This window comes from Petromyzon marinus, chromosome 21 (assembly GCF_048934315.1).
Source record: "Petromyzon marinus isolate PM22_M1 ecotype Great Lakes invasive population chromosome 21, UKy_Petmar_22M1.pri1.0, whole genome shotgun sequence".
NCBI classification, from domain to species: Eukaryota; Metazoa; Chordata; class Hyperoartia; order Petromyzontiformes; family Petromyzontidae; genus Petromyzon; species Petromyzon marinus.
Window position 1 is genome coordinate 4,504,178 of NC_133687.1, and position 13,160 is coordinate 4,517,337.

Genomic DNA, 13,160 nt, shown 5'->3' on the forward strand with positions numbered 1-13,160 from the left:
ATAGCCTAAGCAGAATGTTGGGGCGAGTGCTGCTAGCGTGCACCTGTCAAGGCCAGCAAAGCACACAAGGGGATGGGTGGACAGCATCACCACGCCCGGCCGCCTTTGTCTCCCCAGTTGCACTGTTTGCACACCAGATAATCGTCACTGGCGATGGCCCAGAGCGGGACTCGAACCTGGGTTCACGAGTGCGTAGCGCTTGCGTGCTGACAACTACACTACCGCGCCCTCATAGCCCCACACACCACACCAATGCAGCATACACACGTTAAAATATGATCATAAGATCCATCACAAAGCATATCATGCATTTGCCGTGAGGGGACACATGTGACGCCATGTGGCTCCACGTTGCTTCTGAAGAGACACGCGTGGCTCTACTTGGCTGCATGGGTCTCCACTTGGCTCCACGTGGCTCCCCTGCACACTTGCTGGGTAACCGGCTAAACGTAGGAAAAAAACATTGATTGACGAGGCTCCACGTGGCCCCGTGGTGGCTCCACGTGCCCCCCCCACGGTGGCTCCGTGGGGGGGTCTACGTGGTAGCTCCACGAGAGGGGAACCCCTACTTGTAGGCCCACACGCGGATGTCCTTCACTTGCAGCGCCGCCTCCTCTCCGCTGTTCACCTCCCTCTCCCAGGTGGGGAGCCACTGGGACCTGCCGGTCGGCAGAGACGACGAGACGCAGGCATCACGATGACGAGCCCGACAGGAGACGCCCTCTCACCGATGCTATTTGGGAGCTCCACCGCGCCGCGGTGGCGAGATGTTAATGACCTCGCCTAATATACAGGAGGTCGTGGGTTCGATCCCGACCCTGACACCTGCTGCTGTGTATTTGAAGTTTGCTTGCCTCTCTCATCATCATCATCATCATCACGGTGGCTAGGAGATGTTAACTACCTCGCCTGGTACACGGGAGGTCGTGGGTTCGATCCCGACCCTGACGCCTGCTGCTGCTGCTGTATATTTGAAGTTTGCGTGTCTCTCTCATCATCATCATCACGGTGGCTATGATATGTTAACTACCTCGCCAGGTACACGGGACGTCGTGGGTTCGATCCCGACCCTGACGCCTGCTGCTGCTGCTGTATATTTGAAGTTTGCTGTGTCTCTATCATCATCATCACCATCATGGTGGCTAGGAGATGTTAACTACCCCGCCTGGTACACAGGAGGTCGTGGGTTCGATCCCGACCCTGACGCCTGCTGCTGTGTATTTCGAGTTTGCGTGTCTCTCTCTCTCTCATCATCAACACGGTGGCTATGAGATGTTAATGACCTCGCCTGATATTCAGGAGGTCGTGGGTTCGATCCTGACCCTGACGCCAATTATATATATTTGGAATTTTTATGTTGTCTCTCTCTCTCCCTGTGGTCACGTGGATTTTTCTCCCAGTCCTCCGGCGTGTTTTTTCCCCTCCACGTTTAGAGTCGACATTATGTGCTTGGAGTATTTGGCTGCTACACATTCACACGTGGTGAGCCACTTCGTTCAGCTGCCATTTGCGAACAGGTCGCTTCTGAAAAAGAGTGATGTAGCTCAGTAGGCCTTACCTGGTAAAATAAAATAAAAAATATATATTTTCGCTTATTGATGAAAAAAGACGTGAAAATTAACATGGAAAACGTTAACCAGCTTAGACTAGCTATACTGCCTACGACCAAATCACCCTGGAAATGCCCCCCGGCCTCTCCAGATCAATGAACACTCAGCATAGTTGAGCCTGCTTGGCATTTGGGTGTGAGACTATCTGGGTTTACCACGAGCTGAAGTCTCGGGCTTACAGGCGAGAGCAGCACTGTCATGGCTTCTTGAATCCATCTGCGCAGGATCCAAACATTCCAGATGCCACGGTCCCAGTTTCAGAGTCCAAACCCTAGCTACCATGTCCAGGGTCCGGTTCCCATTCCTTAGACCTCAGGTCTGTGAACCATGATCCCAGGATCAAAGTCTCAGAATCCAGTTCCTTGATCTAAGCTCCAGGCTCCAAATGCCTGGATCGGTGGCTACGAGATGTTTACTACCTCGCCTGGTATGCAGGAGGTCGTGGGTTCGATCCTGACCCTGTCACCTATATATTTGGAGTTTGCGTGTTCACTCTCCCCGTGGTGGTCGCGTGGATTGGTCTCTGGGTCCTGTGGTTTTTCCCTCCACATTTATAATCAACATCACGCATTTATAGTATTGGGCTGCTATGAATGTCCAAATACGCCACTTCGTTGAGCTATCGTTTGTGGCCAGGTCACTTCTGAAAAAGAGCTACATAGCTCAGGAGGCCTTACCTGGTAAAATAAAAAAATAGTTTAGCTTAGGAATCAGACTCTTTCCCCTTTCATCCAAAGGTCCATATCCTCACCTTCTGATCGAAGGGGGCCATCTTTCCCCGCCCCTTCCACGGGTTATCCAAGTACGCCGGGAACTTCCCAAATTCCCAGAAGCCACCCCAACCAGGGTCCACCTTTAGGATCTCTTGACCGTCCAGCAGGAACCTGTAACCACACACCAGTCGCCTGCAACGACGCCGAGCAACCTAGGAGCAACATGGAAGCACCCGAGAGGAAAATATGAAACACGTAGCCAACCGTGCTCATCGGGGGTGCAACCTGAGGCGACCTGGAGTAAACGTGGACAACCTGGAGGAATCTGGAGGAATCTGGAGCAACCCAGAACTCGGACCTCACCACCCCCAACACGATGGTCCGGGTTCCAGATGTGGCCGCTCGGGATGGTGATGATGTCGGTGATGGTTTGCAAGGTGGTTGGCGTGATAATGGCCATGAGGATGGTTGAGTTGGTGGAACTGGAAGTGTTACTGCTACTGGCGAAGATGTTGCAGCTGATGATGCTGATACCTGATGTAGTCTGGTGTCCACTCCATCCCGTATTTGTGAAATCCAGTTCCGAATGTCCCCCTGTGTCGCATGCCTGTGGGGAGGGGAGGGGGTGGGAGTCGCAGGGGAGTGAGGGTGGTGTTTGTTGAGATTCTTGTGGTGTATGTTGTCATTGTGGTGGCTGTGGTGCGATTGTAGTCCGGGTCCTTGTGTGGTGGATGATGTTGTAGTTGTGATTGTTGTGTTGTAGTGGTTGTTGTGGATGATGTTGATATTAATTGGTGATTGTTTGGGGTTTCTGTGGATCTGGTGGTGGTTGATCATGTGCTTGTTGCGGTCACCGTGATGACCATTGTGGTTGGAATGCTGTAGTCACTGTGGTTATGGTAGTTGTTAAGCCTGTTTTTTTGGTGATTGATGATTCCGCAGTTGTCGGGAGTCACGGTGATGGCTGTGTTGGTTGTTGTTGTGTTGGTGGGTGTGGTCGATGTGATGTTAATTATTGCTGTAGTTGTGCTTGTGGTGGTGGTAGAATCGCGGTCTGTGGACTGTCCCCTGGGGTACCCCTCACTATGTTACGTAAGTCCTCCACCACGAGTTGAGGTTGGGGTAAGGTCCCCAGTGGAGGATGGACCCCATCTCGTCCACCCCGTGAGACACTCCCTGCGCGTCCTTCAGATCCACGTTCCCTGCAGAGCGTGGGGACAATCAGTGACACCCAGTCCAGTCTGGTCCAGACTACATCCAGACCCAGACGCAGACCCATTCCACATCCAGGCCTAAACGCAGAATAAACCCAGACCTATGCCCAGACCCAGAGCAAACCCAGAGCAAACCCAGACCTAAGCCCAGTTCCAGAGCAAACCCAGACCTAGAACCAGACCCTGACCAAACCCAGACCAAACCCAGACCAAACTCAGTCCTAGACCAAACCCAATACTAAACCCAGACCAAACCCACACCGAACCCGACCAAAGACCCACACCCAGACCAAACCCATCCTATCCCGAGATAAGACCGGATCTGGTACGGAACCAGACCAGGCCCACACTGAACTGAACCCAACCCATACAGAGACAGTCTCAACCCCTGTCCTAGCAGTAGACCAGACTTGTACTGCTGCCCATCACCTCGGGACTCCACGATGTTGATCAAACCAGAGCTGGGCCAATTCCCGTACGCGTTCCTCTTGGGCATCAACCAGATCGCTACACAGCAGATAGAGTCGCGAGCACAGTCACAACATCCACACGCAAAAAAAGCCACGGCATCTGCCCCAGAAGTCCTCAATAACCTAAGAACTAGGAGATGTCGATGGCTACCATACACCCCCTGTTAAAGAAGGCGCAAGGCTGGGGGACATTTTCGCATTTCTATAAACTGCCCGATGATTCCCGATGTAACCATCGGAGAAATGTCGGGACTACCAACTTGTTAAACGCGTGCGGATCGCTCTCCCGCACGTCGGTGGTGCGGCTAAAGCGGCAATGCATTGGCACGTTTCCACACGTGGACCGCTCCATTAAGTTGGCTGCGACAGGTGGAGGAGGGTGCAGAACACACGAAGTTTTACTTACGCGCCGATCTGAATCGACGCATAAATTATAAATCACAGTATTGCTCGTGAGGGCCTACGTGTTCAAAGTCACGACAGCCATGAACACACTTTTGATACAGTCACGAATCATGTAGCCATGACCAGATTAATGCAGGGCGTCTGGGTGCAGGGCGTCTGGGTGTAGGGTGTCTGGGTGTAGGGTGTCTGGGTGTAGGGTGTCTGGGTGTAGGATGTCTGGGTGTAGGATGTCTGGGCGCAGGGTGTCTGGGTGCAGGTTGTCTCGGTGCAGAGCGTCTGGGCGCAGGGTGTCTGGGTGTACGGTGTCTGGGTGTAGGGTGTCTGGGTGTAGGGTGTCTGGGTGTAGGATGTCTGGGCGCAGGGTGTCTGGGTGCAGGTTGTCTCGGTGCAGAGCGTCTGGGCGCAGGGTGTCTGGGTGTAGGGTGTCTGGGCGCAGGGTGTCTGGGCGCAGGGTGTCTGGGTGTAGGGTGTCTGGGTGCAGGGTGTCTGGGCGCAGGGTGTCTGGGCGCAGGGTGTCTGGGTGTAGGGTGTCTGGGCGCAGGGTGTCTGGGTGTAGGGTGTCTGGTGCAGGGTGTCTGGGTGTAGGGTGTCTGGGCGCAGGGTGTCTGGGTGTAGGGTGTCTGGGTGCAGGGTGTCTGGGCGCAGGGTGTCTGGGTGCAGCGTATCTGGGCGCAGGGTGTCTCGGCGCAGGGTGTCTGGACGCAGGGCGTCTGGGCGCAGGGTATCTGGTGCAGGGTGTCTGGGCGCAGTGTGTCTGGGTGTAGGGTGTCTGGTGCAGGGTGTCTGGGCGCAGGGTGTCTGGGCGCAGGGTGTCTGGTGCAGGGTGTCTGGGCGCAGTGTATCTCAGTGCAGGGACGCCGTCGCTCACCCGGCCACAGCCAGTCGCCCGTGGGCATCTTGGCGGTCACCTCGACGCGCCCGTAGGTGAAGGAGTGGACGGTGCGCAGGCGCGCCGACTGCACCGGGTTCACCACCCAGCTGCCTTCTTTCCCTGAGCGCTCGCAGCCGTAGAACGCGTTGCCCGTGCACGTGTCAGCTGGGGTCGAGCCTGCGTACGGGTGCGCGCGTACGAGTACACGCAGAGTCAACTCGACCTTAAATGAGCATCTGATAACACACCGGACTGTCCTCTAATCCATACCGGTCTAATGCAGTACGGGTCCAGCTCCCGACAGAGGAACGGCAGCCTCTCCTCCCCAGCCAGCATCAGACATTCCAGCAGCAAGCGACGCGGACAGGGCAAGGAAGAAAAATGTCCCCGCCATCCAGAGGGGCTCGCGACTCTTTTGATCGCAGCAAAACTTTGGGTCCTCTCGGCGCTCTGAATTATCCACCATATCAAGAAACAAAAAACACTTGCTCGGGGGACGCTTTATCTGCGGCACCAATATTCCCTGGCGACGCGATATTGCGCGGCTTCTGGACGCATGGACACACGGAATGCACAAGTGAATGAACGACTTTAAAAAAAAACAAAATGAGTACAATAACGAATGGGGGGGGGGGTGTTAGGGGGAGTCACAGGGTGTGGAAAGGGGGGAGTGAACGAGTGAGAATCAGTGGGGTCACGGAGATAAAATAATTGGTGTTTGTGATGAAGTTCAAGATCAAGCTTCCATCGTGGCCAAAGGCGTTGTACGCCACCTCACAGCTGTCTGCCCTCTGCCAAATCCCACGGCTGCTGCACGGTCGACACGCGGCGACTTGCTCGATCTGCCCGGACCATCTCCCACCATCTGCTCTTTGATCTTCTTCTTCTTGGTGAACGGACTCGTGGAGACCACTCCGATGCCTGTCTCAGCAAATCGGCCCTCGCCCGACCTGCGCAATCGTTCCCAACCACAACGGCCGTCCCAGACACCTGTACGAACTCAAGTAGCGACCACTTTTGCGCGCCTCCGATTGGCGCGGTTGGCTACGTACGGTGTTAAAGAAGTTCAACGTACACACTGACGCGCGGTGACCGCCCGCCATGTCTGGCCAATCAGAACGCTCCGTCCAAAATAAGCCGTGGACGGTGGCAAATTGACTATCCACTGCCGGATGAAGCGTGCTTATTAAACGATGCGCAGTGATGATCAAAATATCGCCATGCGTAATCATCAAAGACGAAGCGACCCCCGTATAGCCCTAAGATACTGTTGGGGCAAGTTCTGTTAGCGAGCGCCTATTAAGGCCGGCACGGCAGTCGAGGAGGGTGGATGGCCAACGTCACCGCTATCACTCATGCCTCCCCACCCGGCATGTCATTGCGTCCCAGACCCATGCGAGGCTATTGCGCATCACACCTCCGGTTTAAAACAAAACAAAAATCCCCAACAGCGATAGGCGACAACACCGCCTCGTCCAAAACGCGAGCCGATGGTCAAAGGCGCATTCTGTCGATTGCCTTGAAAGTGGATTTCAAAACAGTTCCCTTGTTCGAACAAATCAAACGATACGAAACGGGGCAATTAAGGGGCCGTCCATAATGACGTAACGCACCTGGGGGGGGGGGGAGGGGGGGGTCAGACATTTGTGACGATGCGTGACGATGGGGGGGGGTTGAGAAATGTGACGTCACATCAAAATGCTTAACTTTAAATAAATATAGACGACACGTTCTGCTTAATTAATTAGACTTTTTTTAATAAATGTTTTCTCCTACAACATCAGAGTGCAGCGCCACATTAAATACGCACTACAATGGCAATAGTTTTAAGCGATTTGAAGCATGTTTTTTGGGGGGGAGGGGGGGCGTTCTTTGTGACGTCATATTTGAGAGGGGGGGTCTGACTTTATGTGACGCCATGTGACTAAGGGGGGGGGGGGTAAAAAAATCGTCCAAAATAACGTGACGTCATTTATGGACGGCCCCCTAACTTGGTTTTTACTCTCAAGCAGTCGGCAGGATTATCTACAGTGCCAATTCGCGCCATTGGCTTCCGATTGGCGAACGAATTACGTTGCGAGGTCGCGCTCATTCACACGCAGAGCGCTTGCCGCAAACGGAGCGCACAGTACCTTGATGATGTCGTCAATGGACACAAACCATCATCACGCGAACTCCGATCATTCTCGCACCGGCGGCTTTTGGCTGACCGTCCCAACCAAGGCAGCGGTCACCGCATCGCGCGGCGCTTTCAGACGCGCTTTCTGCGGCCGTCCGGAACGCTCTTCGTTCCGATATTATGAAGCCACTGGGAGCTATGAACTTTTAAATCGAGATTGGAGACCAATTTCTTTAGAACTCAGTTTGTCGTCCTTCCTCGCACGTCCGCTTAGCACAATCGGCTACGTACAGTGTGAAATAAGTTCAACATACATACGTGCACCAGTCGCGATATGGAACCGCGCTACTATAGCCCCACGGAATGTCGCACATATTCCAGCAAAACACCATCCGGTCAACCTCACTTGGCACACGGCACCGCAATTTCACAGCTAAGCGTAGCGCGTCTGCCACCACGACAGCAAAATGTCTCCACGTTCTCCGTTGAGGAACACACTTCAAGTTTCGTGACACCTCCATCCCACCCGCTCTCCACAAGTGGCCGCTGGGTCCCACAACCACTGAGAGCTCCCCGCAACTCACAGCGCAAAAACAGAAATGAGATACCCCTCCCCCCCCCCCCCCCCCCGCTGTCAACCCTCGCCGTCTCATTGTGCCGATTTACCGAAGCTTACCGCAACCAAGAGACGAATCGGCAGACTTACAGCTTGGTACGGAAATGCTCAAAGCGCGCCCTCCCTCCGCCACCTCCGACTCTGCTTGATTTTGCTTACACGCTGGTGCCGTGCCCACGGTTGCTACAGCAGCTGGAAAGCTATATTCTTTGGTTCTATTCGGTAAAGTCACGTAGGTAAAAAATAAAACAACAAAAATCACGACGTTTCGGCCACAACACAAGCGGCCTTCATCAGGTGAAGGGACCAGACTGTCTCGAGGACAGTGCTGGAGTGAAACACAGCCACGCTCAGACCGCGACCTTTAAGCTGTGTGCAAGGATACAGGATGCCTTGTCAAAGGAATTAGCATAAAAAATAGCATTTGATTGGCCGACTTAGCATGATGAACGGTGTAGAGGTGGTGCACACGCGGGTGAACACGCCGGTTGGCGCGGGGGGGAGGGGGAGTTTACCTATTGATGGTGTGAAAAGGGAATTTTTAAGAGCTGCGAAAGTTTGGGCTACCACTACTTGAAAAATATACTGTACCATTGAAAATTAGTTTAATGTTTGGTTCGATTTAGAACATCTTTCCAATGGTTGCTTAATTTGAAACCATCTTCTCGGTTGAAATTGTGTCTGTGTTTGTAGATCTGAATTGCCTCGTGGACAAATCTCTGATAAAAACCCGTGGGTTTGCAAAGAACCTTGGTATCGTAGAAAATTATATCGTGATTACCCACAGCGTTGTAACAGTGATCAGCTACGGCAGAAGAATTCGTTCTGCCGTGTTTCAAATCTGATTTGTGCCTATCTATCGCGTGGCTCCCCTACCCCACGTGAACCGGCTCCGATCGGTTTCACCTTTCGACCTCCATTCCGTTCGCACGCTGTGTTGAGAAGACAAACCCGTCCGGCTCGTCAAACTCCAAGCATGCCTTTTAGAGTATTTGGATGCTGCCATGTATACATTTCCACGTGATAAGTCACTTGGTTGAGCTGTCACGTGTGGCCAGGTCACTTGTGAAAAACAGCTCCATAGCTAAGCGGGTCTTAACCTGGTCAAATAAATATACTCTTTGGTTCTTTCGGTAAAGTCACGTAGGTGTAAAATAATAAAATAAATAAAATCACGACGTTTCGATTGCAACACAAGCAATCATCATCAGGTGGGAAGACCACAGCAGTAATTTGTTTTACTGAAGTGGCAGAGGGAAAAAAAAAATCTTGCTGTGGTTTTCCCACCTGATGATGATTGCTTGTGTTGCAATCGAAACGTCGTGATTTATAGTTTACAAATAGCGAACGGCTACAAACAGCTACAAACAGTAAACAATTACAAACAACACTATAAACAGTAAACAGAGCTGACGAAAGGTTTGTCACGAAAATAAAACATGCAAGTTTGGTATTAGTTCAGCATACTGGTGTTGGAGAGTAAAACTTACTAATTGGCTGTGTCGGGTGGTGGGGTGTATAACGACACATTTCTATTTACGAGATCTAACCCACAAAAACTCTATTGTGGACTTCGTCTCAACCTCACACTGCTCCACTTTGGAATGTCTTCCTATTGTTTATGTTGTCACGTTCTTATAATAACCATGCTCAATTCAATGCAAGGTATTAACCGTTAAAGCAAGGCCGTAATTATTCAAATATGCTCAAAATGCCCCCCCCCCCCAATATATTGCTATAAAATAGATTTCTGTATATATGATTGTGGTTATGGTTGTACTTTATTAATCCCTAATCTCTGACATTACATGCAATGAAACAAGAAAAGCTAAAAAAGAAAAAAAAACAGGGCAATGTAATACAATACACTATTAGACATTATTGTAAAAAATAAATAAAAAGTCCATCTTATGTGTTAGTTAATTTTTAAAAATATTTTAGGCAGGAAATTCGTTTTCAAATTTAGATTTTTTTCTGGGGGGGGGACACCCCCAGACCCCCTGGAAGATTTGGTCCCCCCCAATGTTGACTCCACGACTACGGCCTTGCGTTAAAGTATACTACAACTGTAATAATTACGTGTGTGACTGGCCACTGGGATTTTTTTGCACACAGCGTTGGTGTACGGTGCTTTATTTCAGGAATATTTTGCTGTGTTTTTTTTCATGGACTTTCTGTTTGCACAGTCACACAAAGTCACTTTAAGATGTTTTTCTTGTTCGTGTTTTTTTTGTTTGTCGTGGTTGCACCCGATTCAAGAGCCGAATGGCTCACAGGGCTATACCAAAATAAATCAACTGAAAATAAACTGAAACATTCGGAATGTTGGTCCTTAAACCTGTGCTCAGAAACTGCGATATCAAACAAACTGCGTGTTTCTGTTTTTTCACGGTGGTGGAGAGAGGTGACTCAGTGGTTAGCGGACTGTGCTAGGACAAAGCTGGCTGTGTCGGATGGTGGCGGACAGCGCTGTGGCTTTCTTGTGAGCTGGCTGTCGGGTGGTGGCGGGTTTGACGACACATTCATATTTACGCGATCAAACCCCCAAACAAAACCTTGATGGAAGAATGACGTTATTCTCACACGAAACCCACACCACCACAGCCCATCCCATCCTCCTTGCACGCTCCCCAACTCCTCTCTCCGTCCCGTGGATCCGCATTGTCCCGCGTTCCTGTGTTAACCAATTAACACAAATGTGCCCATTTGTCTCATAGCTCGAAATGGAATGTGTGTAGATTTTTTTTTCTATCAGCAAAGAATGCAACAAGGAAGTAAACCTTTGTTAGAGTTGAGTTAAGGGTTGAGAAGAGGGCTGATCACTACCACTGTATTTTTACTGGTTATGTATGTTGAACTTCTTTCGCACCGTACGCAGCCAACCGTACTATTGTGAACCCCATAGCCTTGATAAGAATCGCCTGATAGGGAACCAACAATTACAAGTACAGGCAGACTTGAGAACAACAAAAACAACACAGAATTAAGACGTTTCAGAGTCGTACAGTATTAAACCGACGCAAATCTCACCCGAAATGAAAACCTCTGCTCTACTACACCCAGTTTGGTCGTTAAGGGTGCTGTTATTTGGGTGTTAGGCTGGTTAAATATATAATACAATTATGAAAGCCTCGCTCAATTAAGCTCAACGTATCAACTGGTATGCAGGGTGGGCCACATGTAACTACCTGATTTGAAATTGCGATACGTTGTGTTGAATGATTTTGTAAAAAAAAAAATTCAGAAAGAAAGTAGAAGCCTGGGAGTTTATGATGAACCGGTATACACCTCAGCAGCATGCAAGAATAGTTGGAATTCATTTCAGAACAAAAGTGTTCAATTATTTCAACACAGAAAGACTATCGCAGATATTTTAAGACCCCCATCGGCCCCAACTCCGCACTGTATTCGGGCGTTGATTTTCACGATTTCGGGAATCAGAAACAACGGTGGATGCAAAGCGCTGTGTTGTCAGACCTCGAGCCAGTCGGTCTTCGACTTCTATTGAGCGAGATAAGCGAGAGTGGTCACTGAGAACCCCGAAACTTCGACGCGGAGGCGCTCCTCTCGAATTAGGGAATCGCGCGACGGTCGATGCGGCGAATCTTGGTACAGGACATTGCATTTGTTTCCATTGTAACATTACGCTGGTAGCAAACATTTCGGGCCAGAGACCATCAAAGCCACCTACGGCATTCGGGAGCTGTCATTGAGGAGAGTGGTGTAAAATGCCGTTGAAAGAGCACGGATTTGCCAACGCAACGCAGGCCGTAATTTACGAGATATATTATTTTTCACACATTACCATATCGAATCTCCACGAATTAAATTATTTTCTGGCATTTAGAGTTCGTGTTTTTACTTCATTTTTCAAAAGTTTTAGGCAAAACGAATCAGGTAGTTACTTATGCCCCACCCTGTATATAGCATACCTTTAATCGTGCTGCTTATTGCTGGCCTGTGCTCAGCAACGGCGTTAGTTAGTTAAACAAATAATCATCTCAAGACACATCACTGAAAGTCACTCCACATCTGCCGCAGCTCTTGACTGGACGCCAAAACGTCATGTCATATTCTAGATTTGAAGCTTTCGTGACTGCAAAGGATCCATACTCTTTGGTTCTATTCGGTAAAGTCACGTAGGTAAAAAATAAGACAACAAAAAAATCACGACGTTTCGGCCACAACACAAGTGGCCTTCATCAGGTGAAGGGACCGGACTGTCTAGAGGTTGTGGCCGAAACGTCGTGATTTTTTGATGTTTTATTTTTTTACCTACGTGACTTTAACCGAATAGAACCAAAGAGTATTCATGTCATATTGTTCAAGGCCGTACTTGATACTCAACCGTACGACATCATCACCACCATGCGAGAATGGGTACGTGACATTTGGGGGTTTTACTTTGGGTGAATTATAACTGCTTTCTTTTGTCAAATCTGCCCTAGCTGCGCATGCACACACCTGCCCACGCCGCCTCGTTCTCAGAGAGGCATTGTCATTCAACACTTGCCAGATTTTAAAAAAAAAACATCAACGCGGCTATTTCACCCGCACACCGTGTCTGAGTGGAGTGGAGGTCACGCTCGCCAGAATATTTTGACTAAAACTCACCCACCCTGGCTTGAACTTCCTTATGCCCCCCCCCCCCCCCCCCCCCGTTGTCATCACTATCACCCTTCCCTTCCCTCCACTCCTCTCCACCGGCTCCAGGTCTCTAATTTTTCTTGGCATTGCGTGCGATTGTGAACAATAACCACATCAGGAGTGGCGCATTATCCTAGTAGCAAAAGTGTAGCAAATGCTACGGGCCCCGCACCTTCAAGGGCTCGCGCATAAGTACTTTCAAGCTATCAATTCCGGTTCAGTGATTCAGCACTTGCTCTATTACTATAGTACTAATACCGCCTTCAACTTTCATGAACGACTGGGTGTTTAAGGTTAGCGATTTCTCGTTATGATCTGGCTGTATAGCAAGTGAAAAAATATAATTACTTTACTGTGCAAGTGAAATAATTTGTGTCTTGAAATATACGTGTTTATTTATTTACTTAGGGCCCCTTTACAACATATGCTACAGGCCACGCACTTAGCTTAATCCGGCACGACATATCAGACATGAGTACATCCAATTGGCATAGT

The 13,160-nt window shown here is 50.1% G+C and overlaps 1 pseudogene; it reads right to left on the reverse strand.

The window, feature by feature from the left end:
• Nucleotides 1–445: 445 nt before the first annotated feature.
• LOC116944347 (beta-1,3-glucan-binding protein-like) lies at nt 446–6,386 on the reverse strand (annotated as a pseudogene).
• Between the last annotated feature and the right edge of the window lie 6,774 nt (nt 6,387–13,160).